The sequence below is a fragment of the Sphaeramia orbicularis genome, chromosome 16 (assembly GCF_902148855.1).
Source record: "Sphaeramia orbicularis chromosome 16, fSphaOr1.1, whole genome shotgun sequence".
Taxonomy (NCBI): Eukaryota; Metazoa; Chordata; class Actinopteri; order Kurtiformes; family Apogonidae; genus Sphaeramia; species Sphaeramia orbicularis.
This window is the reverse complement of record NC_043972.1, coordinates 45,880,469-45,907,675: the sequence shown is the minus strand read 5'-3', so window position 1 is coordinate 45,907,675 and position 27,207 is coordinate 45,880,469. Positions and strand designations below refer to the sequence as shown.

At 39.5% G+C, this 27,207-nt stretch overlaps 1 protein-coding gene across 2 annotated transcripts in view; it reads right to left on the bottom strand.

Moving 5' to 3' along the window:
- The window catches only part of LOC115436222 (D(2) dopamine receptor-like), a 45,528-nt gene extending 20,192 nt beyond the window's left edge, over positions 1–25,336 (bottom strand). The window contains exons 1-2 of one of the 2 annotated variants that reach the window (XM_030159007.1): positions 25,076–25,336; positions 429–479 (exon numbers count right to left, since the gene is read on the bottom strand). The gene's annotated coding sequence lies outside the window, so the exon portion shown is untranslated. The remainder of the gene's footprint in view (positions 1–428; positions 480–25,075) is intronic. The other variant, XM_030159008.1, reaches the window with a different exon arrangement.
- Between the last annotated feature and the right edge of the window lie 1,871 nt (positions 25,337–27,207).

The window sequence follows — 27,207 nt, the reverse complement described above, 5'->3', positions numbered from 1 at the left end:
CATTTCCTAAAATTAACCAAGTAGTTTCATTAACTGAACCTAAGCAAACTCTGAACTAATAAAGAAGTTTTATTTCTTCCTGGATCCATTCCATTCAGTTAATCACTGTGTTTCCATTGGTCGGAGGATTCAGACCACCTCAGTCCATTTTCTACTTCTTCACTGCATGGCAATAAAAGCATCACATTTTTAGCTCAGTTTAGTGGATATTAGCAAAAGAAGATAAATAAAGGTAAAAATTATGAATATCAGATTGGCCAACTCCTGACGCACATGTCTCCAAAATCTCACCACTGAAGATGACTGATGCACCAGTTTCCTTAAAGAAAAACCCTTTTGAATTCAACATCTATCTTAGTTTCAACACACAGGGAAAATTGAACAGTTTTTTGAGTAGCTTGGCTGACACAAAAAATTCTATTACTTACAATTTGATGTTGCTGGTCCACTCAAAGCTATGCTGATAACAAACCTCTGTTCTGTGGAAGACAAAACAGAACAAAACATATTTTAATGAACAGATGTCCTGTTTTCCTTTATCTCTTTTCAAAGGAAAACCAGTGACTGTGGATGCATGTGTTGGTGTGTTGAAGGGGTTGCATCTGAATAATCTTTTTTATACATTATATTTGTAATACAATATGTGATACATAGTTCACAAACATGATAATATCTCAACATGGCAATATTGCGATACCGATATATTGCTGTTAATAACCTACGATATATCCGTGTGTTTATAACAAGGTGGCTGTGCATGTTTGTCGTGTCGCCCGTGTATCATATTTTCATGAGACAGTTCATACACACTGCAAAGTCCTTATCCAGCTTTGTCCCAGACACTCTATAAAAGCCAAAGTCAGTCCACACTTTTGATTTAAAGGATGCCGGTGCATCTTTCAGTTTAACTTCACTGCTCGAGTCCACCATATTGGTGCCGTTGTTGTTTTTTTTTTTCTTCTTCTGTGACTTTGGCCCAATTTTCAGCCACTCGCGTGAGGAACACCCCCTGGATGACATGTAAAACGGTGACTTGACTCACCAAGGAGGAACGATGAAAGAAGTTTACAGCGGCTATATTTTAATAATATATTTTTTAAATGACATACAGCGACAGCATTTCGATAATCCATCGTAGGATTAATATCACAGTAGTTCACCATATCAATATTTTGTCACACTCCTAATGTTAACCTTTTAGGAGCCACTGTTTTGTTTTGTTTTTTTAATATTCATCTTTGATATCAAGATTTCAAAAAGCTGTCTGTTTCATTCAGTTATGTTGCTGCTGCAATATTGAGACTTTGGCACTTAAAGGGTTAATACTCCTTAACTTCAATGCTTCCTTTAGTTTCTCCTTTAGCAGACGATACACTAAACCACACTTTACCAAAGGAGAAGAGAAGATGCTGTTCTATAAAAACATCACCAGTTGGCCCAAGCAAACAACTGACATGACACACACAGGATGCACATTTTCATCTTATGACACCACAACTGTGTAATAAGCTGATACGCTCTGAACTTACAACAGATTTACACTGTTGGTGTAAACTGTGAATGTTACTGCAGAACATGTTAGTTTGCATTAGTAATTTCCACATTTTGTGCATTGCTGTATTGTAGGATTTAGGAACACCATAAATTAATTTGAGGCTCCTTGAGACAGATATGCCTTACTAACACTAAACTGTAGACAGGATAGAAAGCTGAGCTTCAGCAGGAAGAGAAATGCAGCAAAATCAGGCTACAGGTAAGGATATTTATACATTTAAGGTGATCCATTATTCATCTCATAACCAGTACTGATTGCACTACCACTGCTATTGTAAATACATTTATATACACTTTGTATTCCGTTATGGTTTATTCTTTACACTACCTGTTTATTTTTATTCTGTTTTTACTAGAATGTTGAATGTTGCTACTAATTTAACATGTAAACTTAAGAATGATTACATGTAGAGTAGCAGATGTATAAACCTTATTTGTAGCTGTATGTTTATCCTGTACAGGTGGATTTTTATAGAATGATACTAATTCATATTGGGAAACATGAATGGACAGGTGGGTGAGTGCAAGACATTGGTAGTGTGTATGTACAGGGTGGGGAAGCAAAATTTACAATATTTTGAGGCAGGGACTGAAAGACAGTGTATGACCAATTAGTTTATTGAAAGTCATGAGAATTTATTTGCCACAAGAAAATTCACATAATAGAAAATGTTTTTATTCTATGTTTTTATTCTTCTTTCTCAATAACTGCCTTCACACGATTCCTGAAACTTGCGCAGGTGTTCCTCAAATATTCGGGTGACAACTTCTCCCATTCTTCTTTAATAGTATCTTCCAGACTTTCTCATAATAGTTTTGCTCATAGTCATTCTCTTCTTACATTATAAACAGTCTTTATGGACACTCCAACTATTTTTGAAATCTCCTTTGGTGTGACGAGTGCATTCAGCAAATCACACACTCTTTGACGTTTGCTTTCCTGATTACTCATATGGGCAAAAGTTTCTGAAAAAGTATGGATAATAGTGTTAGGTATGATTATGACATCAATATATGTTTGGTTTCAAAACAATTGACGTAGTGCCTGCTGAGAAAAAACAACTAAATGTTCATTGTAAATTTTGCTTCCCCACCCTGTATTTATTTATATTCCAAACACAGCAATGAAGGCTTGTTTTTCACCAGGTTGTCCTTGTTCATAGACTGCTTTAAAGACATGGTAAAAACACAAAGCACCAAACATCCAGTTCTATTATTCTACTCTGCCCTCAAAACTTGGTAGTTTCACCCACGTAACATCATCTGCCTTCTCCTACATCCTTATGGATTCTCTTCTCCAACTCTCCTTGACCTTGTTCTACTGAAGTCAAGGAAAAGTTTTTATGAACAGAAGCTAGGAGGACATTTTTCAGACTATTCCAATACAACTAATGTCTCTTGAACAACAGTCTTAGACACCAGCTGAGCTTTGTCAGATGACAAACGCTGAAGCAGTGTTTGTGGTCTAGCTTTGAAATTCACCATTTGAATAACAGAGGAGAAGTAGGACCCCACTTCAAGGATGACTACAAAGTTGTTGAAGGTCATTGATTCTGCAGAGATGAGATGCGATGATGCTATTAGAACATTTCTGTCCATCACTGATCTCTCCATGGGCTTTATAACAGCATGCAACAAACACAGTTCAACACTGAACAGTTAAAAGACGCTGAAGTATACAACTCTACTGAATTGCTGCAGCTTTCCTCTCTAAACTTTCCTGTTAGCACTGAATTTACTTACGTTTGCAAACATCTCTGTTTGCCACATATTTACTCTTCTGACCATATCTGACTTGAGCTGTGCATTGCAAATCAATACTTATCTAACACTGAGGCTACCAAATCAATAAACCATCCCACCTGTTGAGCCTGCATGGCTGCATGGCTTATATTGATTTTACAAATTTGATTTGACTCAGTGTAGGAGTTGGTGAATAAACAGGTATCATTATTACTGCACAGAAGTGAGTCCAGATGTAAAAGGGGGGCAGTGTACAGAGATAAGTCCGACAATGGTGTAGATCAGGTCATTTTAAGCCTGCACTGTGGCAGTAGGCCGTCCGCTCAAAGATTCCTCTCTGGTCTTTATTGATTTGAAGTGGTTCAATACAGATGTAAAGTATGATTTATAAGTTCTCACCTAATAAAACCGAGGTGAACTGCACAGAAATCTAATAGGTCTGTGGTTTGTCAGTGGAACAATAACGATTATACATCGATTTTCTATTGAGCAGCGAGCATTTTCTGACTATTCATCTAAATGACAAGTAATTAAAAAATATTGATATTTTCTTTGTGTCTTTATTTGACCATTGAACCACACATGACACAATTCATAGTAAACACCAAATAAGCAAGACCTATAATCCTATAATGGTTTTAATAATTGATCACAGCATAGATCAGACTTTGTAAGTGTCACTATTTGTATCTTAAATGATTTGATACTTTTCATTGTCATTTGTGGATCTAACAGAATATCATCTGGTTTGAAATTGGTCGTATAAAATCAATTTGTCTATAAATAACATAAACAGGTATTTTACCTGTTTTCTAACATTTTATCAACCATTAAGTTCAGTGAAAATAACTGGCAACACTTATGAGTATATGATTAAAGCGTACCTGTACTGGTCATACATACAACATGAATTGTGCTGTGTGTATAAGCAAGAGAGGCGCCAATTCAGTAAAAAAAAAAAAAAAAAAAAAAAAATGACATAAATGCATCACACTGGACCATTTAATTATGTGAATTACACGTAGGGAGCTGCCGTTGTTGACCAGAAGTGATGTAGCATTGTTGTTTCCGTGTGATCAGTATGAGTAAAACAGCAGCAGTCAGTGAGCGAGACTGAGTGAAAAGCACGTGTTTGCACTTGTTGTTTGTGCAGCTGTAAGCTTTGCACTCTACTGTTGAGAGAGACAATCACAATACATAAAAGACATGACAAACTGTCAAGCTGAAAATGAAGCACTGTGGTACTGTTTTACTGATTTACAAATGTGTTCATGTATTAATGAAGTTGTTATTTACACTAACATTAGCAAATTATTTTGTCCACATTTTTATAGCCCAGCTCTTTCATTTAATTCAGACTTAAAGTTAGACACCTCGATGCCATTTCTCCCCACTCTGAAAAACACTTCTCTGAGCTTCTCTGTCAAGCCACAGAGTAGAGTAGTGTGGTGGAAAAATTTACTTTTTATATTTTATACTCTTTATATTTTATACTGTTAGTACATCTTCTTTTAATGCTGAGTCATTATTCATTATGTGTGATGTTTACCACTCTGTAACACCCCCAACCCAGGAACGGAGTTCTTGCCTTGAGTTAAAACCCAAACACCTAAATGTCTGAATGTGTAGATAGAGAATGGCGCCTGCACTCCAGATTGGATCCAAGCAAGGTTAGAGTGGAGAGGTCATCATGACCTCTTCACGGAGCAGAGAAGGAGTAGTATGGGGTGGTACGATGTACGTAAGGAATGACATCATAGTTTGAGGGGGTTGGATTTGGTTCTATATAATCTTTAGTTTTCTCTTGTTTAATCAGACTTCACTTACAGAGTTTCTCTGTGACTGACTTCTCAATAAATGCATTTATTTATTTTAACTCTAACTTTCTCTCCGCCTCTTTGTGTGTGGGTTATCAGTTGAACATTTCCATAACAGTAGTCATGTATCTGATCAGCAACTGATGATTACAGCTGTTAATCGTGTATTTAACCCCCTACCTGCCAGAAAACACCAACAATTAGCCAAACTTTGCATTAGAGATTAGATAGGTTTTTTACAAACTGAAAAAGAGTCCACAGAGCTGATAGAATCTCCACTCAGATCACTCAAATTACATCATGTTGAAAGGCAATTATCAAATTACCTCACAGCATGAGTAAAAAAAAAATACATCAAGAACATAAGAAAATATCAAGCATTTCATCTTTAATTGACATTAATGTGACAATAAATCTAGAGGGTGGATAAATGAAGTCAAAGGTCATAAACTTCATCAACAGATAATTGGTTTGTTGGTTTCTGTTGGTTTCATTTTACAGTATCTGCATTATTTCCTCTCCTTTACAAGCCTGACCACTTCCATGACAAAAATGAGCCGTATGCAAGTTTTGTACCGTCCAATAACATGAGAGGTGCCACCCATTTATTTATTTTAACTCTAACTTTCTCTCCGCCTCTTTGTGTGTGGGTTATCAGTTGAACATTTCCATAACAAATTGGCGTTGTCGGCAGGGTTCCATGTGTGCTGTCGGGCGGGGAACGGAGGTTGGTGGACTGATCATCCTACGGGCCAAAAAGCGGCTGTAGCCCCGTGGTAAAACGACACCGCAGACGGGGGACCGGCCCCGAGCCCCGCCCGTCTCACCACTGGAATCGGAACTGAGTTCAACGCCACACACGGTGAGAAAGTTACAGTTTGGGGTGTTGGGCCTTTTACTCTCTGTGTTCCAAACTCACGTCACTGGGCACGTCACTGAAACAATAGTGGCGTGCGATTCGGGTTTATATATATATAAAAGAATAAGTATATATATATATATATATATATATATATATATATATATATATATATATATATATGGACCTGAGTCGGGTTGCTATTGTATGCAAATACAATAGAGTACAGGCGTTTTTGGGAGATTTTTTCGCCTTCAACCAAAAAGAAAATCGTATAAGGTTGCTAGTGTATGCAAATGCAATAGAGTACAGGCGTTTTTGGGAGATTTTTTCGCCTGCCTTCAACCAAAAAGAAAAATCGTATAAGGTTGCTACTGTATGTAAATACAGTAGAGTAAAGTTTATAACAAACTTGAAAGCGTTTTAGGTGATTTTTTCGCTGACAACTGAAAAGAAAAATCAGGGTTTTTTAGTATTTTGTTCGCCAAGGAACAAAAACCACTTAGAAGACGTTCTAAGTGTAAAAATGGGAAACCGGCCGGGGCACAGTGACGGGGGTGTGGCCAGAGAGGCCCCTATTCCAAAACCCATGGGTAAAAAGAAAATATGGGGAAATTGTGCTTGAATGTGCTGATTATTGGGTAAACATGGGTATTTTTTCTAAAACGCCAACTTTGGGTGTGCAAAAACTGAATGAGTTAAAGGGAGGCAAAGAGAGAAAAAACAAGGTCAGGGAATTTAAACAATAGGAACCTTGTAACAAATGTTTTGAGATGTGGTGAATGAAGCAAAAACAAACTGAGGCATGTGTAACCGTAGATGACACCATCTAGCTGTGTTTTTTTCCCTTTATGCCTAATTTGTTAGAATATTTAAACCACTTCTTTTCATTCATAACTTTATACTTCCCTTGTATTTTTGTGCGACGTCTGTGCTACGTCTGTAAGATCTGGTAAATTATGCTGCTGGTTATAAAAACAGATATAAAACAGATTATACAGATTAAACAGTTATATTTTCGATTGTCAAGGAGCTTGAGCTCCGCCACTTTACCATATACCATATGCCCCCCCTTGTGTTTCTGTGCAGGCAGCGAAGTCGGTGTCCGGGTCTGGACGCCTGTCCACAAAGACGCCGCGAGAACCCGCCCCCCCTCCCGGAACACTCAGCCGTAATTCCAGAACCGGCCAAACGTCAACGGGCCCCAGCAGGCCCCCCAGGTCTGCTGACCCCCGGCCTTCTCCACCACCGGAGCCGGACTCCACACAACCCGACTCCACCCCCGCTGCTGATGCTGCAGGCAGGGGGGAGGACTGACTTCTGGCACAGCTGCACAAATGCCCATGGTGGAAGTCAGCGGACCAGCCGGTCCTGTTGTGGTGTTCAGGGCATGGACATTCACTGAAACATCTACCTGATCCATCCGAGGGACTTTCTGCAATGAACACAGACCCACTGGGTCCGAACTCAGGCGGCTTCTGGCTGCACAGATGACCCCTAGCCTCTGCCGGACGTTTTTTCCCACCTGAGGCTGTCTGTCTGCATGGACAAACCTGAAACAGGCCTGATGAGACAGTGGAAGATTCCAGAAGCAGGGCAGGGGTCACTTTCATCAGACACTCCGGACTGGTCCGCCCGACCCCCCCCCCCCCCCCGGGGAACAGCGTGGGCGGGGACCGGAGAACACTCGAGGCCCACCTACACCCGGAAAGGGGTGGTCCGACATGTGAAGGGGTGGGCCACCTCTGTGGCCAACCAGGACATGGGAAAAGGGACTGCCCACAGAGAAGGCGGGTCTCCAGACACGGATTCCACACCCACTACAGCTTCTGCTGCACTGCCCAAGGGAGGAGGAGGTGACACACACACACACACACACACACACGCTCAGCTGTGTACTGACTCCTATCAGAAGCTCCCTGTGGTTGATCTTACTATAAGCAGGTTTAAGTTATTGTTTTTAGTAGATAGTGGAGCTACATACTCTGTGATCAGACATGTAGACTTAACACCTACACTAAAGTTGAGTGGAAAAACTATTATTTCTGTGTCGGCTGGTGGTAAACAGGACAGAGAGAGCTTTACTGTTCCGTTGACATGTGTTTCACAAGAATGTACTTTCTAACATTCTTTTTTTACTCGCACCCGTCTGTCCCATTAATTTGTGTGGGCGGGATTTGATGTGCAAATTGGGGGTAAAACTTGAATCGGGTCCAGAGGGGTTAACGATAACTCAACAAAACACAGTCGCAGGCACAGATCTCCACTCACATTGTGTGTACGCACACACAATGGTTAGGTATGCTGCTGGGTGACCAGATTCTGTATACCACTGGAAAGTCTGTTCCCCCCAAATTACAGAAAAATGGGTCGAGCTAAGTGACAGCAGACTTCAGCCTGGCGCTTATGTCTCACCCCCAAATGATTTATAGTGTGCTTCTCATTTCAGTCCTGGAGGCCCTGACCCCACATATGAGGAAAAGTTTTTTCACACAGAGTCTGATAAGCTCACAACTGGTTACATGTTTTGGGATTCATATTTTTTTGTGCATTGTCTGTGTCACTGACTGATAATCAACATTCTTTTTACAGGCTTGGTGCTGCACCACGTATGTTGCTCTTTCCAAACCATGCCATGCAGATTGGAAAGACGTGGGCCCGTTTGTGGAAAAGGCCTTGCAGGTGTCAGATTTGTGTCCCACCTCTGACCCGGCCATCATGTTCGCTCCCCGACTGGGGGTATACAGACAGAGCATGATATCAGTGTTTCACTGTCAGAAAACTGTACAGTTGTTAAATGATGAAGCGCTCAGCTCACCTGTATGTCTACATCTCCCACAGGCCTCTCACCCGTCTCCGTGCCACCCAAACTGGCTGATATCCCACCTGGTGTCTGGGCTACTGGTCCACATGATGTGGGTCTCGTCCGAAACTGCCCACCGGTCATCATTACCCCGCGATCTGATTACAGGCCATGTCAAAAACAGTCCGAGTTCTAAGCTTATTTGAATGTGGGAATTATAGTTCCATGTCCTGATTCACCGGTCAGGACCCCAATTTTTCCTGTGGAAAAAAGTGTGAACCCCTCCTGACCCAGACACATGGAGGTTTATTCAAGACCTACAGGCGGTAAACAAAGCCGTGGTTCCACGCATACCCACGGTCCCAAATCCACACACATTTTATCACAAATTCCGCCGTCTGCATCTCACTTTTCTGTCATTGACCTTTCGAACGCGTTCACATCTGTTCCCGTGCATGCAGATAGCCAATATTGGTTCGCGTTTCAGTTCAGAAACAAAATGTACACATGGACGCGCATGTCTCAGGGGTATTGCGAGGCCCCAACCATTTACAATTCGATTTTGGCCGACTCGCTGTCCCACCTTGACCTCCCACCAGGTGTTGCTCCTTTACAGTATGTTGATGACCTTCTCCTTTGTTGTCCTTCTTCACAGGCTTGTGTCTTTTGTTTCACTTGAGGCAGCTGATGGACGACCTTGTCGGCCCAAACATTTCTTCCCCTGGTTTGCTAAGCTGACACATGGCGTAGATCATGTGTCTAAGGGAGGAATGTTAGATAAATGTTTTCCTGCAAAGCATGCAGACAGCTCTGCAGTGGCTAAAGCTTTGGTAACTGAAATTTTGTTTTGTTTTGTTGGGGGATCCCAAAGAGGATCTCATCAGACGATGGGTCCCACTTTGTGAACACAGCACTAACTGAGTTAGGGGAAATGCTAGGTTTTGACCTCAAAACACACTGTGCATACCATCCACAATCAGGGGGGGGCTATTGAAAGGGAAAATAGCACCCTAAAATCAAAACTGGCTAAATGTTGTGAGGAAACAGGTCTTAACTGGGTCAAGGCCCTACCTCTGGTTCTCATGCAAATGAGAATGAGACGTAGGAGTCGAAGTGGGCTGAGTCCTTTTGAGATTATGTTTGGGAGACCCCATATACAGGTCTCCAGGCCCCCAACTAACCGGGTTGACATCATTGTTGGAGCATGACATGGTGTCTTAGTGTAGAAAACTCTCCTCTGAACTATTTCAAGTACAGGTACTGGTGAAATCAGCACTACCGGTTCCTGCAGAGGGGCTGCTTCATCCGCTGCAGCCGGGGGATTGGATCCTGGTCCGGGACTTCAGACGAAAGCACTGGAAACAGCGCAGGTGGCGAGGCCCTTTCCAGGTGCTCCTGACGACGCACACAGTGGTCAAGGTTGCTGAACGTGCCATGTGGATCCACGCGACCCACTGTAAGCGGTTTCTGGGAGAACCGCCAACTGCTGCAGCCGAGGACGGGCCGGAGCATCGATCGACAGCGTAGACTGGACGACTGGACACCGGAGCTGGACACAGCTGTATCACGCACCCACACTCACAAGACTCACTGGTTGAAACCTAGCGGTGGTAACGACCCCAGTGACGTCTCATATACACTTATCCTTTGCCTGGTCACTGGCGAGTGACTGAAGACCCCCTGCCCCACACATACACTGATTCGACGACGATGGAGGTGATCAAAGGGTCAGCTGTCATCTGCATCACCCTCCTGTGCCTGTACATGTGGTACATGGACACATTCTATCAGGTATCTGATCCTTCACCACCGCATCACATTCCTGTTTGCGCCCTGGTCTGTCGGAGGACAGCTAGGGTCAGAGGAGCTTCGGGGACGTCACGGACGTGACCTCCACCTCATTGATCACCACGACTAGCGATAACACATGGTGGCGAGTGACACGTGATCTGACACGACGTGTCACTAATCAGTCATGCTATGTGTGTAGTTTGATGCCACACAGCTCACATGAAGATACTCTGTTCGCTCCTTATCCTCTCTCGATCAATCACACACTATTGACAATGATAAAATGGACAGTGGCCGTCTGTCACGGCGTACCCCTGGCTGGGGTTGAGACCCAACGTGACCTTCCTTCAGAAATCCAAGAAATTTCTCTAGAGACACTAATATTACTATGGTACAGAAAAATGTTGTTTTTCGGCTCAGAGATCTGTCTAATCTTTTTTTCACTCCACAGTTTTGCTTCCATTCCCCAGTCACAGAACACACACGGTATAATTTGGGACACACATCTGGGTGTAACATTACTCTCAAGGTAGCATGCGAAAAAAGGGCTGATAAATTTACTTTTCTCCAGTTATAGTCCTTTACAATCTCACGGCATTACTAGGTACACCATCCCCACTGACACATTATGATGCTAAGACCTCATATTTTTATTTTATTTTATTTTATTTTTAATGTTACTACCACATATAATGCCACCGTAGCTCTAACTCCTTCTGATTATGGGTATGGCTGTCCTACAGATATGGTGTGGACGTGTGGTCAACACTCTTATTTGTATTTCCCAGCATGATGGGCAGGTACATGTCACCTCTCTTATTTGGTTCCAGCTACCTCCAAATTGACCATCAGCCCAGTTATGTCACCGCCTCACACCTGTGTAAAACGGGATCGGATTTCAGGTGGCCATAAGTTTGAAATCAGTATTATTCCCATGTACGGCCCTGATTGTTTAGCTTGGTACATAGAAGAACTTTCTGTGGAGCTAGAGAATCTCACTGCGTCTGTTGAACAGGGGTTTAATGACCAGTGAGATGAAAGCTCTCCGCACTGTTGCATTACAGAATAGGGCAGCTTTAGATCTCCTATTGGCTGAAAAGGGAGGTGTCTGTCATCTTATTGGCGACCAGTGTTGTACCTATGTACCTGATGTTTCCACAATCAGTTTGATCACCCTAGACGAGTCCTACATGAGGAAAACACTGCATACACTACAACAGGCAGGGATTTTTGGGGCTGGCTGCTGTCTGGGGGATGGAAGGCAATGTTGATGAAAATTATTGCTGTGATTTTTGGTGTGTTTGTATTACTCCTCGGATTATCCTGTTGCATCATTCCAATAATACGTTCAATGATTAGCAGTGTGATTGGTACTTTTAGTATGGTATAGCATGAAGTGATTGATGATGATGATGATAATTATGATTTTGATGACTTAGATGATCTTGATGATGATTTGATGGTGTATGAAGAAAGCAACGTGTAATCCTGTCAAATGAACAAAAATTGTGAAGCTGGAAATTACTGTTCTGACTGATGTCCAAAAGCAGATAGATCATGGGTGGATGTTTATAGTATTTTTTTCATAGTATTTTGCTATTTGTCCTCCAATGTCAAACCTGATCTAAAAAGAAAAAAGACACAAAGTCTGGAAATTTGGCTACATATAATTTATCTGGAGAATATCTGGAGAAATATGGCTTAATTAGGTTGTCTTTGGGTTGATAATCATTTATAATCATTTATTGATACTCGTACGTAAATTTTATGTTTTTGCATGATTGATTCGGTTGAATAATCAAAAGGGAGGAAATGTGGTGGAAAAATTTACTTTTTATATTTTATACTCTTTATATTTTATACTGTTAGTACATCTTCTTTTAATGCTGAGTCATTATTCATTATGTGTGATGTTTACCACTCTGTAACACCCCCAACCCAGGAACGGAGTTCTTGCCTTGAGTTAAAACCCAAACACCTAAATGTCTGAATGTGTAGATAGAGAATGGCGCCTGCACTCCAGATTGGATCCAAGCAAGGTTAGAGTGGAGAGGTCATCATGACATCTTCACGGAGCAGAGAAGGAGTAGTATGGGGTGGTACGATGTACGTAAGGAATGACATCATAGTTTGAGGGGGTTGGATTTGGTTCTATATAATCTTTAGTTTTCTCTTGTTTAATCAGACTTCACTTACAGAGTTTCTCTGTGACTGACTTCTCAATAAATGCATTTATTTATTTTAACTCTAACTTTCTCTCCGCCTCTTTGTGTGTGGGTTATCAGTTGAACATTTCCATAACAGTAGTCATGTATCTGATCAGCAACTGATGATTACAGCTGTTAATCGTGTATTTAACCCCCTACCTGCCAGAAAACACCAACAATTAGCCAAACTTTGCATTAGAGATTAGATAGGTTTTTTTACAAACTGAAAAAGAGTCCACAGAGCTGATAGAATCTCCACTCAGATCACTCAAATTACATCATGTTGAAAGGCAATTATCAAATTACCTCACAGCATGAGTAAAAAAAAAATACATCAAGAACATAAGAAAATATCAAGCATTTCATCTTTAATTGACATTAATGTGACAATAAATCTAGAGGGTGGATAAATGAAGTCAAAGGTCATAAACTTCATCAACAGATAATTGGTTTGTTGGTTTCTGTTGGTTTCATTTTACAGTATCTGCATTATTTCCTCTCCTTTACAAGCCTGACCACTTCCATGACAAAAATGAGCCGTATGCAAGTTTTGTACCGTCCAATAACATGAGAGGTGCCACCCATTCTAAAGGAAGTTACTTTGAAACTCATTTAAACCCCTTCATTTGCTCCCGCTGCCGATATTTCTCTAATTCCTTTAATACTTCCATGTTATTACTGATTCATGCATCATGAAAGACAAGAAGCTTTCAGAGCCTGCTGAATTTCATCATACTTTAGCAGAATTAAAATGACGTTCTAAAATGCAAATGTTCAAATCTGCAAACACTTTAAGCCAGGTAATGCAGCAGAAAGAGACTGGAATTTGGGATAGGAACTTGTCCAATTATTTTTCCCATTATGAGAGAAGCTTTAACCTTATCAAACACTGTTTTTCATTACTAACCAAACCAAACATTTGGTTTTCCAACCGCAGCCTTTGTAAAGTCGCTTAACCCATAACAGCCACCAGTGACACAAACCATGTACTGATCTAAAATGTTTAGCCTAATACCTGCTGATCCACTAATCCTATCAATACATGTAAATAACTGGTGTAAAATACAGCTTGTCATCTTTTCATGGTCACCAGATATGACCCATTTGGACGTTCAAAGGCTCCATAGTGCAAGTGAAAACACCGTCATCTTCTACAACATTGATTCACCAGCAAAACCCATGGAGTTGGATCAATGACAGTGGATGGAGACACTTGTTTATACATTCAGTTAGTGATATCTTTTTTGAAAAAGTGACTTTTTCTTCATTTTTCTGTTTTGATATAATTACCTTTGAATTTACTCTGAATTTTCATGAACATCTACATGATCTGTGAGTTAAATATAGGAAAATACATGATTTACACCAAAAAATGCCAATAAAGAAGATAATAATATATTTAAAAAATTGGTGATAAATCAGTTAAGAAAGGTTAAAATGGTGAAAAATTCATTTGTGCACAGCCACAAAAGCAGCACTGGGTCTTTATGGGTTAAACCCAGTGAGTACTGGATAAATGGATTGTTGTTTGCGAAGCAGGTAAATGTAAACACACAAAAGATTTAATCTGGAGCATGTGGCAACGTTTTTATGTTGTGTCGTCCAAGTAAAAGACATCAAAATGACAGACACAGTACAGATGTTTCAGACGCTACAAAATGAGCCAGCATAATTAATCCTGCTATTTTAACGCAACTCCTTCGGCACTTCTGCTCATTAGAATTAAATTACTTTGTACAGATTCACATTCATTACAGGATGGGGAACATCTAATTTAAGTCTGAGCCACGGAGAGCAATAACTTCACTTAGAATTCATGGATACAGACATAAACAGCACTATGAAAGAACATGCAGAAGCAAGACTGCATTAAAAACCAAGGTCGCATCATGTATACTCAGAGTAAACCTGCAGAGATAATGCATGTGAAGCAGAAAAAAAAGATATGATGATTGTAATAAAACAGACCTGTCCTTTCAGACCTAATGACATATGAACTGACTAATATCTATCTATACTGATGTGACTGTTGATGTTTTGTATGGAATAGTTGTTGTTTGTTTTTTTTTACTATGCCACTGCTCTTTACATAAGGACCCTCTATCATAACGGTCACCTGAGTATCTCACTTCATTTTCCCTCCACTATTACATCAGCTTCATATCCAACATTTATTCTGATCTGCTTCATTAAAAATGCATGGGGTAAAATGCAAAATGAAACAAGAGAGTAAATGTAAGAAGAATGTTCCCTGCTGAATTGAACCCTGCTCCTCATGGTGCTTTTAAATAGAGTCTCTCAGAAATTATGTTCATGTAACTATTTTGAAGCTTTTCATTGTAGGGTTAGACACACTGACTGTCATGGTGTAAGCCAGCAGTATCGGCTGGTTTTAGCTAGTATCAATAAAATTAAAAAAATATTAATACTAACTGAGCTGTTTAACAACACTGGTTGATAATCCTGATTTAACCAGAGGGGGCACTGGGTCTAACTATCAGAAATGGTATGAAGCAGGAATTTACAATAAGTATAATCTTTGGGATAAGGGGACATTTAAAACTTTCGAGTCCTTACAAACTAAATACAGACTACAAACAAAAGACTTTTATAAATACCTTCAGGTCAGACACTATGTACAAACCAAAATGGATACTCTTAATCTCCGAGTCAAGTCATTTTGTCTCCAAATTTTATTCAAAGCTGCAGCATTTGAATACTGGTAAGTTATCATTCTTACGGAAATCATGGGAAACGTAGCTGAAAACAACAATAGATACTGATGTATGGGAGGAAATCTTACTTTTACCTTCAAAAATATCCATATGTAACAGATTTAGGGAAATGCACTATTCTATTTTATAAAATGTCTATATATATCTCCATATATGTACAGTAAATATACAGCAGGGGCCTCTCCAAACTGCCCCAAATGTAAAACTATTTAAGGGACAAGACTTCACTGCTGCTGGGAATGTGAAAAGATTCAACAGTTTTGGCAAACCGTATGTGTTGAGGTTAGTGTGGTCATTAAGCACCAGTTACAGCCTAATCCATTATTGTGTCTATTGGGATATATCCCTGAATCATTGAGAACACAAAAGTATACTGTTCAGTTTTTGTTTATATTGGGCCAAAAAGCTGTTATGACCAAATGGGTTGGAGAAGAAGCTCCTTCAAAACATCTGTGGAAATCTTTGATATCAAACTACATTTCTCTGGAAAGACTAAGATTTTGTATTAACAACCAGAAGGACGTCTTTACAGCAAAGTTTGGAAAAGTGTTGGAATATCTGGGATCATCGCTGTGAACATATTTCGGATCTGCTTTACATTTCATACAACCTGTATGTACTGCGTTGGACTGTATAATTTTGAAAATGTTCAATAAAAAGAATGTTCAAAAAACAAAAAAAAAAAACAAAACAAAAAAAAAAAAAAAAAAAAAAAAAAATATATATATATATATATATATATATATATATATATAATTAATACTGAAAACTTTGACTATGATGAATGTGAACCATCAATAAACTTTAAAGTGTACTTGTACTGGTCATGCTCACAACATCAACTGAGCTTTGTGTATGACAAATTCAGTAAAAAAAAAAAAAAAAAAAAAATCGCCATAAATGCATCACACTGGACCTTTTTATTACGTGAATTACAGGTGAGGGCAGAACCTATGGGAAGCAGCCATTGCCAGTCAGAAGTGATGTACCAGCGTTGACTCCGGGTGATCGAGTGCGAGTACACAAGCAGCAGTCAGTGAGCGAGACTGAGTGAAAAGCATGTTTTTGTGCTCTTTGTTTGTGCAGCCGTAAGCTTTGCACGCCACCATTGTCCTAGGAACGTGATATAATGAAATCATGTAAATATACACGCCACTTTTAATTGGTGTGTTACCTATAAGCTTTTCGCGTGTGTTCAAGCCGCATCAAATGCTACACACTGAGGGTTAGGGTTAGGGTGACAGTTAGGAGTTAGGATTATGTGAACTGGATATCTTGGTGTAAATTGGCACGCGGTCCAACGGTGTTGAATAACACGTAAAAGGTCGAAAATGTGTACATATAGCATGCCATATGCCATAAGAACTTTTGTAACATACAACATGATTTCATGAGATCAGTCTTATCTAGGGGTGGGCGATATGACAAAAACATATGATTTTTAAGAATAAAATCACGATCTCAGTTTTATCATGATTCCTTAGATTGATCGTTGAGATTAATTTGCACATCTTTTGCCAGGTAAAAAGTCACTGCTTCCGTTACCTCTTTCCACCATTTGCTACTGTTCTCATAAAGAGTGCCTTTATTACAGGCTTGTGTTAAAGTTGTTTGATTTGTTTAATGCTACCTGTTGCCTCTGGCTGTGGTGTGGTTGGTCTTCTAGCAGTTTGGCTCTCAGCATACTGTTTGGGTGCGCACTGATTCAGGTTGGACAGGGGGCTAATACCAGTGTGAATGTAACAGGATGACAGGGGCCGTTGTGTACTATACAATTTGACATGGTGATGCCTTAAGTGTGTTTGTGTTAATGCTTGCTGTGCATTTTTAATGTGAATTTTATATTGCATGATGTGTGTATATTAAGTGTTTGAATGTTCAGCTTGCAGTGATTTGTCGTTACATGGACTAAGCAGAAGAATTGGTGGATTGTGGACTTTTTTTTATTCGGCACTTTAGTCTCCCCGTTCCTCACCCCTTAACCACCACTGACTAACTACTGGCCCACAGCCAGCTGGGCAGGGTAATTAACGGAGGTGCGCACCTGATGTGAGTTACGCTTTCCCCTTCCAGGGCACTTCCCCTCCAGAGATAAAGACACTGACTCGGTGACAAACAGCAGCTCAAGGCTCTCAAGTATGTGGGTTGGTAGCCAGCATTCCAGACTTCGGACAGTGTCGGGGGGAAAAAGGACTTTTGATGAGCCATAACCACTATAAGTGAAGGGACGTATGCAACCATGTTGCTTGTGTGTGTGTGTGTGTGTGTGTGTGTGTGTGGCAGCTGGTGGTGTAGAGCAGCCAGGGATTTGATACTGTTCTTCCAGCCGCGGTGGAGCGTTCCTGGGGGAGGACGAGCCGGCAAGGGAAAGTATATTGGAGCTGCAGGAGGACAAGGCTGCAACGAAGGTTCACCAGAGGACACTAAGCAGATGTGGCCACCGTCTCCCTGACCCAGACTAACCACGACAGAACGAGGATGTGGCGCTGTATACTGGAACTACAGGAGGACAAGGCTGCAACAAAGAATCACTGTCAGATGCTACACGGACGCCGCCGAGAGACTTAAGTATCTTGACTAGCGCCTAGCGCTGACTTACTGGATTGGGTGTGGGGATTCAGAGACCTTTTGTACTTTTAATTGTTGCGGTCCCTTTTTAGCTTGTTTTATGTTTTATCGTGTTTTAACTGCTGATCAGTAGCGTTTTAATTGTTGATTTTAGTTCTTGGATTCCATGCTGTTTCCTATTTTATTATATTAGAAATAAATCACTGCTTTTATATAAATACCACCTCCTTGTGTCTGTGTTGGTGTGGCCCGGATATCTGGCTCTAAGAAGTGACCTCAGTGTGACATGAATAGGGATGCACCGATACCACTTTTTTCCAGACTGAGTACGAGTACGAGTACTTACATTTGAGTACTTGCCGATACCGATACGAGTACTTAATTCCCATTCCAGTTGTTAGTTCCTTTTGTAAATGTGCTTTATTGTTGTTGTCATTAGTCTGACTGGAACAAAGTGCTGCTACTGACTTTTAATGTGTTGGAATGAGTGTTACTCAATTAATCCACCAGGGGGCGCCGCTCTGAATTAACCATACTGGAATAATACCATGAAGAAGAGGAAAGTTTTTTGAGTAGAAGAAGAAGAAGAAGAAAGTCAGCAATAACAAACATGGAGACGACAGAGGCAACACTAATGTGACACTAATATTGCAGCGTTTTCGCTGGTAAGGTTTAAAAGCTTAGCCTCAGCAGGTAGAGAAATGAGTGATAAGTTGCGTTTTCACTTCTGTTGGCGGCGGTCCGCACCACTCTGTACTCCCGCTGGTACTCTCATTCTGTTTACGCATCCGCGAGCACCTGGAAAACGGATGGAATGTACGCAGAGGATGGACAGAACGCTGCATCCGTATCTGTCTGTGTCTTTAACGTTACTTGCAGTCAGCGTTTCTTTTATCACCGTCATTTATTTTGAAAAATCTCCACACTCTTCACACTCCCCACACATTATTCCACCACCGCGTACCTGCTGCACTTAACTGTGAATGTCACACAGCCGTAAGTGGTATCGGTGCATTTGTATCGGATTACTTTTACGAGTACGAGTACGAGTACACACACTTAGTATCGGAGCCGATGCCGATACTCATATCGGTATCGGTGCATCCCTTGGCATGAACATACATGCAGAAAACTTATAATGCATACAGATAACACACCAATTAAAAGTGGTGTGTATATTTACGTGAGTCATAATATCACATTGTCAGGTGATTGAACAGGTTCATAGTGTTGCCATCCGACGTATCTGTGCAAATTTTGCAAATTACTGTTTGCGCTTTGTCGTTTGGGGGAAAGTCAAACCAATTCCATACACTGGAAGTGGAGTATTTTTTAGGAAGCAACTCACCCATTTCGCTGTCAGCCATGACTCCCACTACACAACATAAAATCCATGTGACATGGACGTGAACTGACGTGATGCGTCTGTGCGTCAGCATATAACTATATCCAAACCTGTTGAATATTCAATGGCTCTGACTACATCATATTATAGATGATTCCATGATCTCTCTTTGTTGGATTGTCGATACATTCTAATCCTTCACGATCTAATATCATCATATCACACACCCCTAGTCTCATCCTAGAGACATGACCCAGCACTGGCCGATAATGTGTCGTCTTAGACTGGTGTCTGCTGCACGGGATCAAAGACCAGTCCATCGCAGCCCGGCCAATTGGACAATACAATGTCACTATGGGTGCTGGAACAGCCTGTAAAGGAAGCAACATGTCTCTGACCATACCTGACTAATGGAGCAGTGATTTTGTAGTAGTCTAGTACTCGAACGTGCTTAACAATGAGCGATAACATAAGTTACCTAACTGAACCACTAGTATTATACGTGATCTTTTGAAATAGCTGACAATGAAAATTCACAACAGGTACCCTGTCGTCTCTTAGCTAAGGTGAAGCCATACATGCCTGTAAGCCAGTTTGAGCATGTTGTCGATTTGGTTTTCTTCTCGACTGGATTATTGTAATTAATTACATTATAGGTTGGACCAGTCCTCTGTCCACCAGCTGCTGATGGTCTAGAATGCAGCGGCAGAAGACGGGACCACATTACTCCCGTATTGGCTTCCCCCCACTGGCTTCCTGTCCCATGCAGGATCCAGTTTAAGATTTATTGTATGTTTTAAAGTGCCTAAATGGTTTGGCATCTCCTTACCTTCCAGAGCTTTTAACTGTGCACGTTCTGGCCAGAGAAACACAATCCTCAAATCACCTGATTTTAGACGTACCAAGAACCCGACTGATGATAAAAGGTGACAGAGCCTTTTCTGTGGCAGGTCCAAGGCTCAGGAATGCTCTGCCCCAACATATCACATGTGCACAGTCCATTGAACACTTTAAAACTCTTTTAAAGATGCACCTATTTGCACTGGCTTTAAATACAAGTGTGTGACTTTTATTTGGTTGTATTTTTAGTTGCTATATATCCTATTACTGTGTATCCGTTTTTGTTTTCTTATCTGTTTTTTTTTTTTTTTTTTTACCAGTTTTAGTATATCTTGCATTTGGATCTTCAGATTTGTACAGCACTTTGGGCAGTTTGCACTGTTTTAAATGTGCTCTACAAATAAACTTAACCTTGGCCTGTAATTCTATACAACTGATTTTTTTTCAGCACACCAACCAAACATGGTCTGTGTTGTCTATTTCTCACACAGGTTTAGGTTATGGTTGTCATGGACTGCAGACAGGATGTGCTTAGGATGTTTGATAAACTGATCATGAATAATTGTGGTGGTTTGTAATTTGAGGAAATTGTGCATCAGGTAACAAAAAAAGATATCACTTATGTTTGAGTTGATTTGAAATGTGGTTATATTTTTATTCACATTTTGCACATCAAGAAACATGATGCAAATGTCAAGAATTCCAATAAAATATCACAAAGCTTTTTTTAGACATGGAGACGTTGGTGTATTGATAAGGTAAATGTGAATAACTGAAACAGCTAAAAGATCTGTCAAGTGTTTGCATGTGTGGACCAATGAGGAGACAATAACTTTCACTGAATGAAGGAAATAAGCAAATCCCATATCAAATTGAAATAACAATAAATGGTATGGAAAGCTGCAGAGAAAGTGAGAAAACAAGTCATGGAAAAGTCTGAAATAGTGTTATATGATCCAGATCAGCAGTTGAGTTCATGGGCAAAAGCTAAAACTAGCCAAAGGGTTTTTTTTTTTGTTTTTTTTTTTTCTAACAAAATACCTGCTAATACCACATCCTCAGTCAAAAGCTCAGACATTATTAGATTTAAAACCATGATAATGATTCATTTAATAAGAATAAAGCATACATTTGGATTTCCTTTTGTAGATGTTATGAAAAGTTAGTTAGTAGTAGTCAGTTAAAAGTTGTGATTCCTTGGGATAGAAACATGCTTTATATTGAAGTAATACACTGTGGACTGTGACCTGTGAGCAGAAGAGCCGTTCTATTTGTTTTAAAATAAAACAACAGCACAGTACGACCAGCATTCAGAGATCAATATCATATTTGTGAGTTCTGCTACGAAACTCAGCTTAGTTTTAATCCTCCTCTGCTTCATTTCCTGTTTTTATTTCATCTTTCTATGAACTGACCCCCTCGCTCTTTCAATTCAGTGCCCTCCTGTCAGGTAGCACCAAGATATCCTGTTCTAAATCTCCCCATCAATAACATCCTCCAGCTCTGTCGCTCGTTCCCCTTTCCTTTCGTCTTATCTCCTTCTCCTTTCGTCTAATCTCCTCTCCTCTTCCTCTGTCTGTGAAGACACTTGACAGGTCTATTACATCCTTGGCCTAGTCTGCCCCCAACACCATGAAAAAAAATAGACTCCTTCAAATGTTGCCCCAGCTTTACTAACACTATGAGCTGGCCGGCAATAAATCTTTTATTTCTTTCACTCCAAGAGCAGGAATGAGTCATGGCCACTGGGAATGCTGTGGAAGTTCTACTGCAGTATAATCAGCTCACAGCTGACTTATGGCCAGAAAATACCCACTGTTGTCTCATACTTCTCAGCCCCAGTCCTCCTTTCAATCACTCCCAAAGTTCTCACAGTTTTTAATGAGGACCCAGACACTAAAGGCAACAAATAACCACAGGGCAATTTATGAAATCATACATCACAAGAAAACTCATGAGGCTAACTCCTGACTTTCTGAATTATGACAGTGCATCATATTTTGAAGAGGAATCAATTAAACAAGCGACGAGACGGAGATTTTTCCTCATGGTGGGGCTATTTTCTTCTTTTGGCAAATCCAAATGAGATGTGGAGCAACTCTGTGTCACCCACATGCTAGTAATCACAGTTAATTAGAAATCTGTGCAAATCCATGGTGCCAATTACGATTATGAAATGACTTCTTCTGTGATTTGTGACGCCTCACCAGGAGTGACATGTCACATTTTCAGAACACCAACAGAGAGTTAACCCTTTACTGGGCAAGTGACTGTTTTTGGTCATTTCCGCAAGCATTACAAGACAGTGACCGCAGCAGTTACAGTGAAGACAGTGAAGCAACAATCTCAGGTACAATGTGGTCTACAGGGTCTGTAAGGTCCACCTCTGCATGAACAGTGAGTGTACCTGCTGTGTTAGGTACCATGAAGTAATGGTACTAATGTAGATGGGGTCCCCTATCTATAAGCACTCTTGCTTCTTTAGGGTTCCCTTTCATGTACATCTGTTGTTAACTGCTTATGTATAATATATTTTTCTTTCTCAGTGCATGAATAAAATATCTGAATGTAAGTAATGATGTTCACAGTGATAATGTATATGATGACAGGTGTCTGGATCAGCATTAATGTTGTCATGTTCTAAAAAACATGTTCCTTTCACATTACATGTGTTATTCCTGTATTTTTTATATATACACTTCTTGGATTTTTTTTTTTTTTTTTGCCACTTATAGGTAAGGAACCAAATATGGTAACTTCATTAACCTATTTTATACATAACAACACAAAAGTTTGAAAAAATTTCACAAAAATAAAAAAGTCTTGTTATGTCCTCCAATAAAACACATAGGTTGAAATTTTGAATGAGTGCCCTATAAAGGGTTAGTAAGTCAACTACTGCAGCAGTAGTAGGCTATAAGATTCATGTGTTGGAAGTAAAAATCAGGCAAAGATATTTAGACACATGAAAACATTAGTTCACTCCCTCTGATCGACCACATCTGTTACTAGCCTGGCCAACCATCTGTCTTTCTCAATGAGAAATCTGTCTAAAATCGCGGGGCTTGAGTCCAAATATGAAGGCGGGACTAACAGGCGCCGAGTAAACCAATCACTGATAAGACGGACGTGATACTTTTGTCAGAGAAACTTAAGAACACAGGATGTAATCTGTAATTCAAACCTTCTTTTTTTGAATGAAGTAAACAACAGACAACAGTTGTAAAGAGATTTGCAGACTTGGAACTGACTTTGACTTGTGACAGATAGAAGTCGTGTGTATGACACATTGTGAAACACCCACCCCCCAGACTTGTGATTGGTTCGGTATAGAATATAGATCGTGCATATTTCACAGCGACTTGTCCAATTCCAGACTATTTTCTCAGTATTGAATACACTGAGAAAACTGGATGGCTGGACAGGCTAGTCTGTTCCATCTCTCCTGCAGTAGCAATCTGCCAACACCGAATGATCAAAGAGATGACATGAACCACAGAACAGCACAGAGAGGGAGTACATTTATCACCCCCAGCCCCTGACATATGACAAATGCTTTCTATTGTAATAATTAAAGAAAAAAGAATTCTGCTGCAGTTAGAATTCTGCCTGCATATTTCCTGAAATATTTATTCATAAAAATTGAGAGTTGGCTGCAGAGGGAATCACTGGAGTCTCAAGGGGAGACCTGAACCTGGGGGTGGCTCTTCAAACTGCAAACATCTTTTATTCAGAGGCAATTTTACATCCCCTCCATCTTTTATTTAAACGGAGGAGACTTATTGGCAGTGAGTTAAAACAAGCATCTGGGCAGTGTGTCCAGAACTGAAAAGAACTAAAACAGCATGAGAACTATTCAGGAGGATTCCATTCAATGTGGTGTTGGATAAAAAAAAAAAAAAAAGACAACCTCATATAGAATTTGCATCAGTGTTAACATTTAGAATTTGTCCAATTAGTTTATCTTGATACATCAAATCCAGGCAGTGGTGAAATGTTTCTCACAGTGGAGCTGTATTTCCCTGAAGTAATTCATTCAGACATATGGGCACTTTACAGTTTTTTGGTCACCAGAGGGTACCATAAAAGACATAGTAAATGTAACCAAGATCATATTGTAGCTTCATCAGCCTCAGTAGACAACTGTGTAATGTTTATAGTATAACATAATGAAAATAAAATTTGGAACAATCTAATATGACTGAGCTTCCCTGCAAAAATAATCAATTAAGTCTATGAAAAAGCAAACTTTTAAGGAAGCTTAGAGTCTGAAATAACAGAAAAAATACCTATGGCTTTTGACATGTGGGTGTAATAATACATGTTATGGCCATTCACTGTGCTTTACACAACCCCGACACTTTAATAAGGCAGAAATAAGGATGCTCTACACATTTAATTTTTAACACTGGATTTCTATGTATGTTCCCACAGTAGTATTTTAAAACATATAGTGAATTTTGTCTTACAATTTCATCTTTTTGTCTTGGCATTCTTATGGCAGAAAACTTAAAATTAAAGCTTCTAGATAGTGTTTTAAATGTATAATTTATGACTCCAGTCTTAATGAAAGAACTATTTTATTTCTGTTAAAAGTCTCTAAAACTGTATCATTCCGCTCATATTCTTTTTCTTGTTTCACCACAGCTTAAAGTTATAAAGTGCATAAAATAATATGAAAACGAGTGAATTTCTCCACTGGGAATGTACATATGTCTATCGACAGAAGGTCTTAAGTAAGACGTCTTAATTTTTATGTAGAGAGAGAGAAAAAAACTAAACAAAAGTCAGGTATACAGGTTAAATCACTCACCCTCTCTGCTGGCGGATGCGTCCGCTGCTTAGGAACAAACACCGCGCGCGACAAATGTTTAGCGGAGCGGCGGAAGGATCCAATCTGACGGTTCACAGCACAAACTGACCAACACAGAAAAAAGTCCCTTATCTGTGGTCATGTAATGTAGTGACAGTCCTCTCTTCCTCCTCCTCCTGCTTCTCCTTCTCTTCCTTTATGTCGGAGGTCGCCGTGACAGTGGGGGTCAAGGCTGCGGAGGGGAACAGCGGAGCAGCGGAGGAAAACTGACAGAAAGCAGATGGAGGAGAGAGCAGCTTGTTTATTAAGGTCCACGTCTGCCTCGAAATGCTGCAATCCTATTGGCTGAGAGTATTATTAGTGGGCGTGGATACAGGGCTCATTTGTAAAAAGCATTAGCATGTTAGACTGGGAATCAATGAATGGACACACTGGGATAAACTAGTAAACTGGCCATAAACCATAACCAAAGCATTTAATGCTGACAATGTATAAACTGTCTACTGAGAAGGGCTGGCTCTCAGACCTTTTCCAAAAATATTTAAATTAAATTAAATTAAATAATAAAAATCAATTTTAAGTATATTCTGGACCCACATTTCCAAAAACACACCATGAATCACTATAACAGACAGATATTTACTGACTTATCTATCATTAAAATGATTTGTCTTACATTCTTTTTACATTGATTCTTTGTTAGTTTTTGTCTACATTGCCTTAACATTGTTTTATATATATATATATATATATATATATATATATATATATATATATATATATATATATATATATATATATATATATAAGCAATTGCCACATCATTTTCATTTAGTTGCATCTTTTGTGAAAATTTGGATGGACAAACGGACGGATGGATGGATGGATGGATGGGTGATTTTGTTTATATCATGCAGTGCAGTGAAAATAATAAAATGTATACTGGCTAAATTTGCTTAGAGGTCTTATTTATGTCTTTGTGCATAAGAAATCAATCTAAGTGAATCCCCAAAGGAACTTTGTGTTGGTAAATGCAAGTTCTGCAAATTTACAGGATTTCAGTTCTGTTCAACATGTTGATGGTCATATGAACTATGTTTTCAGGTCAAAAATGTCCGATTTCATCACAATTAATGTTATATTTTCATGTCACAAATGGCCAAGTTATATTTTAACTGAATTTACCTGAAAAACAAATATTCTATTCTTTTAGATTCCCCAGTTTTTCTTACAAGATTATATCCCACATATCACATGTTTTATTTTTACAGGTTGCAATATAGAGTATGGTGCTGATCCATCCTGCTTATGTTACGCCAATACATACATTAAGAATGTCACACGTCACTTTTTAAAATCAAAAGTTTTCTAATAATAAGCATTTTTATAAAGAAAAAACAATTTTATATTGTTATTTCCTCTTTAGTATGATGATCAACTATACAATAAATAATTCTGATACTAGTTTTTGCACAGGGATCATTTGTGGAAACGGTGACATGGCTGCCGAGCATCAGTATGATGGGATCTGTAACAACCATGTCACATCTGTCCACTGCCACATTTTGTGTTTTTAAGCTGTTATTGTTTTAGATCCACAATATTAACATTTATGAATAAGAGGATGATTAGGCAATAGTAAGTATATAAGTTTATTACTAATAAAGTACTGGTACTGACCAGATCATCATGGGTAATGTCACATCCGTCCACCAGCAAAAGTTTTCTCATACATGCGCTATTCAAAATCCAATATTTCTGAAAATATAGCTTCCACTGTCACATAATATCAGTAGTCTGTGCACAAATGTATTAGCATTATTTCAACACAGTTTTATGCATTTTTTACAATTTTTTTTTTTTTTGACAACAATGGCCACTCATTTGACCCCTAAGTAAATTTTAGCCACCTAGTGAACTGGCCATAAACCACAACCAAAGCATTTAATGCAGACAGTGTATACACTGTCTACTGAGAAGGGCTGGCTCTCAGACCTTTTCAAATAAATAAATAAATAAAAATCAATTTTAGGTATATTCTGGACCCACATTTACAAAAAAACATCATGAATTACAATAATGGACAGATATTACTGACTCATCTATCATTAAAACGATTTGTCTTACATTCT